Genomic DNA, 6589 nt, shown 5'->3' with positions numbered 1-6589 from the left:
TTATAGGATCAGTTGAAATGAAGCTGAGCAATGTCTTATGGAATATATCTCCTTGTAGAATCAGAAGAAAGTTTGTACTTCATATATGATGTAAATGAATCTGTGGAGAACAAGGGAGTGATAGAATATCTCCACAGAAAAACAGATTTAAGTGCAACATGCTAAAGAGAATTCTGCAGTTTGTGAGAAGCTGGCAAGTACAGCACACTCTGGGAGAGAAAGTTTTATATGATCATTTAAATGAGACCAAAGATAATGAAAGGTGAAATGTGGATTATTCATAGATCAGTTTGTGGTCAGAGTAACAATTTTAAATAAAGGCTTAAGCCTTTGCCCATGACAACATCATCCCCAGAGTGACCTCAGGCTCTCAATATAACAACAGATAATTCTACTTGACTTTACTAAAAATTGTCTCCCACCACTTAGTTCAGTCCAGATCCTGATGAATATTTCTTCAGAATCCTCTTCTTGTTTTCATCAGATAAGACTTTATTCCAGCTTCTTATAAAGAAAAATTTTCTTTAACTTTATTCTGTTTTTTCACTTAGGAATAATTGAGGAATGTATTGCTTTTACATTTTTTGAGATTCCCAAGGATTGCTCCATCTTTCCTTTTCTCTAGAGTCCCTCGAGTCCCTTCTTCATGCATAATATGGGTTCTTATTAAAGAAAGACAGTCCTTTTACACATGGATAACTGATTCCTGATTCCTTACCTTCCCCCAAGAGAAGCTATTCCAAACCTCGTTCCTTTACAATCATCCCAAAGCCCACCTTTACCAATGAGGTGGGGCTAATGAATTACCAAACTGCTTTAAAGGAAAAAGCTCAGCTACCTCATTGGTTCTACTTCTTTGGGGATTTTCTGATCGAGCTCCCCACTCTGAAGGTCTTCTTTTGTGAATTGTTGAATTAAAGGAAAAGAAAATTAAAACTCTTCCCAAAGAAAATAAGAGAAAAGGCATGGAAGGAAAATGCACAAAAATGAAGGACAGACCCCTGCTGAAGGAAAAGTATACTGAAAGGAAAGACAGCCTGCAAATGCATAGCCTTAGAGTCTAAGCTTGAAAAGTTTCCCAGAAGGACACAACTGGTTAAAAAAAATGGACCCAGTCATGAAGGAAATTCTGGACAGAGAAAATGAAATTCCAATGGGAAAAATCCATAAATCACCTACAGAAAAACCCAAGCAAATCTAGAAATCAAAAACCAAACCCAGGGCTACAAACTGCCAGGTTGGCAGGGGTCACCTTTAACAATTCATTCAGCATGGACCCACACTTAACGCCATATACCAAGATAAGATCAAAATGGGTCCATGATTTAGGCATAAAGAACGAGATTATAAATAAATTAGAGGAACATAGAATAGTTTATCTCTCAGACTTGTGGAGGAGGAAGAAATTTGTGACCAAAGAAGAACTAGAGATCATTATTGATCACAAAATAGAAAATTTTGATTACATCAAATTAAAAAGCCTTTGTACAAACAAAACTAATGCAAACAAGATTAGAAGGGAAGCAATAAACTGGGAAAACATTTTCACAGTTAAAGGTTCTGATAAAGGCCTCATTTCCAAAATATATAGAGAATTGACTCTAATTTATAAGAAATCAAGTCATTTTCCAATTGATAAATGGTCAAAAGATATGAACAGACAATTTTCAGATGATGAAATTGAAACTATTTCTAGCCATATGAAAAGATGCTCCAAGTCATTATTAAGCAGAGAAATGCAAATTAAGTCAACTCTGAGATACCACTACACACCTGTCAGATTGGCTAAGATGACAGGAAAAAAAAATGACGAATGTTGGAGGGGATGTGGGAAAACTGGTACACTGATGCATTATAGGTGGAGTTGTGAATGAATCCAACCATTCTGGAGAGCAATCTGGAATTATGCCCAAAAAGTTGTCAAACTGTGCATACCCTTTGATCCAGTAGTGCTACTACTGGGCTTATACTCCAAAGACGTATAAGAGGATATACTGTGACATATTTAACATGTATAGGACTGCTTGCCATCTGGGGGAGAAGTGGAGGGAGGGAAGTGAAAATCTGGAACAGAAGTGAGGATTATGTTGTAAAAAATGTAAATGTAAAAAATTACCCAGACATGGGCTCTGTCAATAAAAAGTTTTAATTATTAAAAAAAAAAAAAAAAAAAAAAAAAAAAAAAAAAAAAAAAACTATGTGAACCTCTACATAAATGGGGGAATATTTTAAAATATAAAATATAAAATCTAAATCCTTTGATTAAAAAAAAACTTCCCCCCCCCCCCAAAAAAAACACACACACAATTGATTTGGAAGGAAAAAGTCCTACAAGCCATGAGACAGACCTTCTCATACAATAGAACTGACTGAGTTTGGAATAGAGGAAAACAAATGCAAACCAAGGAGATAAAGGGAAGGGATGGAAGAATGGGTCCCAGAGAGAAGTGGATCTGAGGATGCAGTCCAGGATGACCTATGCTGCAGATGGAAGCTGAAGAATAAAGGACAAAAATCAAATATTTCATAGCAAATGGGAGTCTATCATTCAGTAAAGGAGGCAGAGAAGAAGGGGTCAGTTAGTAAGAGAGACATGTTCTAAAAACTTAGAGAAGACAGAATCTTGGAGAAGAGTCTTTAGGAGTTTGAAAGACTGGAGGACAGGAAAGAAAAATGGGGATTTGAGGCGATGAGCTCCATGGATTTGGAAAGAGAACAGCACTTGAAAAGTAGGGGAGCAAGGTGGAAAGACTGAAATGGTGCAGAAAAGAAAGAGGCCTGATTTTGGAGGTGGGAGGGGGTTCCAGCTGATGAATGTTCATAGAGGAGATAAGGGACCTTATCCCTGAGGATTAGGGGTTCAGTACCAGAAAAGCCAGATTGAGATTTCTAGGAGAATGTGGAAAAAAGGTAAAGGAAGAAGAGAGGGCAAATGTTGCCGGGTATGAGGCCATGTTCTCCCTGACAGCTGCTGTGATACACAGTACTCAGGAAGGCAGATATCGTGGGAAAGAAGAATCTGTGAGGTTGGCCTAGAGCCAGTAGCAGAAAGTGTCTAACGGGCAGAGCTCAGAATGGATACCTTGGAGGCTTCAATTTATATGATGTATACAGGGAAAAGAGAAAGACCAGAGGAGTAGAGTGGCTAAGACTAAGAGAATGAGAATCAAGGTAAAACAGAAAGGAAGATGGGCAATGAGGGGAAGGAGAGAAATCCTCCTTGGAAAGGGGAAGAAAAATGGATGAAGTTTAAAAAACAAATGAACAGAAGTCTAGTTGAAAGGCAAGAGAGGAAGGGAAACTGTAACAACTCAAAGGAAAAAAGGGGATGAAGAAATACACAATAAGATGAAAACAGAAGAGATAAGTGTCTTAAAGAAATTGGAGGTAAAAGATTTATGGTATCTTCAAAATAGGGCAACAAAGAGAACAAATGCATACTTCTTTGTCACATATGGAACTTGTACAAAAATTAACCACTTAGATATAGAGATACTGCACATAAATGTAAAAAGATAGAAATAACTCATATCCTTTCATCCTTTCATTCATTAATGAAACAAAAATGGAAATTGGCTTTAGTTCAGGGATCACCAAGAAGAGATATAACTCTAAATGGAGATTTGTCAGTGACATATTAATGACTGAGTCACAGAATAAATATCAGATGCGCTAAATTTGCCAAAGAAAATGGGGATGATTCAAAAAATCCCCCAATTTCTGGGATTCAGCCAAAGTAGTCCCAGATGGTAACATAGACTTAGTTTCACATTAACATTTTCAAAAGGAGATTAACTGAATCTGCATTCTAAAAAATTATAAAAACAAATGAATAAAATAAAAATAAATGTAAAGGAGATATTAAAATTACAAGGGAAATAGGTAAATTGTAAATGAAATTACAATGATAAATGGCTTCTTTGAAATGATTAATAGTATCTGATCAAAAAGAGCAGAAAAAACAGTGAGGCTAGTTTGTTTTTTGTTTTTCCCTTAAAGGGTAACAAAGCTGTTCCAGGACTTACATAATGGGAAAGGCTCCATGTAGCTGTATTGTGAGGGTCTCTGGACAAATTAGTGGGGCTGTCTGGCAATCTAAATGCCTAAAAGGACCCTGTGAAAGCAGGTTCCATTAGATATCACAGATTGCTCAAGATGGTACATTGCCACTTCTGGCTTTATTGACCAAATGAGCTCCTCCATGGAAGCAAGGTCAGTCTTGTCTACTAAAGCTTAAGAGCATTGGCATCTTTACTGAATGCCCTGTTAATGCAGTAATTAAATAAATCTCTTTTTACTTGTGGAATTCCCTAGGAACATCTGATTTTTGCTTAGCATCTAAATTGAATTTTGTCTCAAGTCATTTCCATCCATTATATTGTTCCAGGTAAAGCTAGAACCTGCTCTAGCTCCCAGCAGGGTCACATACCGAAGAAATTGTCTGAAGTACATGGCACACTACCCTGGCTCTGCCAAGGCTTCCTTGTCTCTCTGTTGCTCTCATGGTCTCTGCCAGGGCCTGGCACTTTGCCTGGGGGAGCCCAAATTACACCACCAGGAAGCCAGTTTGTATAGTAGCATGGTGTGGGCTAAAATTCCAATAGCCTCCTTTACACAGGAGAGATCAATGTCTGTGCCAGGAAGTGCCTAGAAGCACCAGAGCAGCAGGATGGCCTTGGTCCTAGAACTTCTTGGTTGGTTTCTAGGGCCTGTCTAAATGCTTATTGACTTGACCAAGAAAAGGTAAAGGGGAGTGTTTCAGAGAGATCTGGGAAGGCTTGGGTGACCTGAGCAGCAGCAGGAGGCCAGTTTCTGCAAAAGCCAAGAGCTGGGGAAGCCTTCAGGGGTCTGCTCCCAGACCTGTCTGGACAAGCCTTGAATCTGAAGGTTTCCCGTGTGTTTGAGTGTGAATGTGAGTGTGAGTGTGTATGTGTGTGCATGTGTGTGTGTGTGTGAGAGTGTGCATGTGTATGTGTATGTGTGTGAGTGTGTGTGTCCGTGTGTATGTACCATTCAGAGAGCAAAGACCTGCAAAGACCTGTCCCTTGGTAATAAAGAGTAATGAGGGAATTGATCATCCCTGTCTGTCAGCTGTAAGGAGATGGAACTTAGAAACAAATAGGGAGGGGACAATTTAGGCTGGGGAGGGGAGTCTTACTGCTCAAGATACCATGAGTCCATTTAAAACATAGGAGACTAGAGAAGTGTTGTTCCTACTGTGTTACAGTTCATGCCTCTTTTCACACAGCTAGGAAGTGTTAAGTGTCTGAGACCAGATTTGAACTCGGGTCCTCCTGACTTCAGGGCTGGTCCTCTACCCACTGGGCCACCTAGCTGCCCCTCATGCCCATTTTTGTAATGAAATGATGCAAGCATGAGACATCGCCATTTTCACAACCCATCTTCTACATCCACAGAAATGGCTGTGACTGCTGATGGCCAGGTCTGGGGATGGACTGCACTCACCTGAGGAGGATGTCTGAGGCTCCCAGGGCCCATTCCCTCTGGCTCCAGGCTCCCTGTGGAAGTAGCAAAGCAGCCAAAGTCAAATTCAAATTCCTCCCAGTGCTGACCTTTAAATCTCAGGATTAAGCTTCCTCCGCCCTTTCTGGCCCTACAAACAAAGCAACAGCCAAAGCTCTTATTAACAGTGGTCACACCTAACCTTGTGGTGGCTTTCATTCTAAGCCTTTCTGATAGCCAAGAGAAGATCCTAAGCCCCCAGGACAGTCCCTCCCTCATTTATCTCTATCTTCCCTTGGCCACAATCTTTGTCTCAGGCCAAGTGCCTTTGTGCTCATCTTCCTCTGGGCGATTCCTCTTTGGGACCCTTATGACAAAATCATTCAACTCTTCCACATTTGTCCCAACACTTGCTTGGGCCAAGCCTGGTTCCCCAGAAGACTGAGCTGGAGAGGGAGAAGCATCCCAGAAGGGGCTGGAGTTTCCATAAGCAAGAAGCAAGCTTACAGAGGGTGAGACCCTACCCTAAGAAGGATAAAGGCAGCAGGGAGGATCAGGACTGGAAATGAAGGTGGTCTGAACAGGAAAACCCATCCCCTCCCTCTTACCCCCCCCCCCCCCCACACAGAACAGGGACTTGGGACTCCAAGGAGGAGACAACTGAGAGCTTCAATGGTTCCCGAGTCAGAGTTCTCCCTCCAACTGGTTCTCTGCCCTCCCTCTATCCTCTCTCCCCAACTAACATATATAATTCTAGACAATAGACTCACTGCTTGACTTGGGGGCGGAAAGCCAGGGAAGGTGGGTGATAGGGAGAGCTCTGACTTGGAGCTGCCAGGAATGACCAAGGGAAATCTAAAACAAGACAAAACCCAGTCTGGAATTGAGCCCCGAGGGTCTGAAGGAAGAGGGGCTGGGAATAGGAGTGAGGAACAGGGGCAGAGCCTAGGAGGTAAGACACAGAGAGGTCATGGTGAGGAGGGCAGGAATATTAAAGTGACAGAAGGGCTGGGGGGGGGGGGGCAGCTGAACCTGGGCAAGCGGCAGGTCACAAGGTCTGACCGGGAGCTGGGGAGGGGGCTCTGGTAGTGCCTGGGCTTGGAGTCACTGAAGGGAAAGTGGAGAC

Source organism: Sarcophilus harrisii, chromosome 1 (genome assembly GCF_902635505.1).
Source record: "Sarcophilus harrisii chromosome 1, mSarHar1.11, whole genome shotgun sequence".
NCBI lineage: Eukaryota > Metazoa > Chordata > Mammalia > Dasyuromorphia > Dasyuridae > Sarcophilus > Sarcophilus harrisii.
This window is presented reverse-complemented; position numbering follows the sequence as displayed.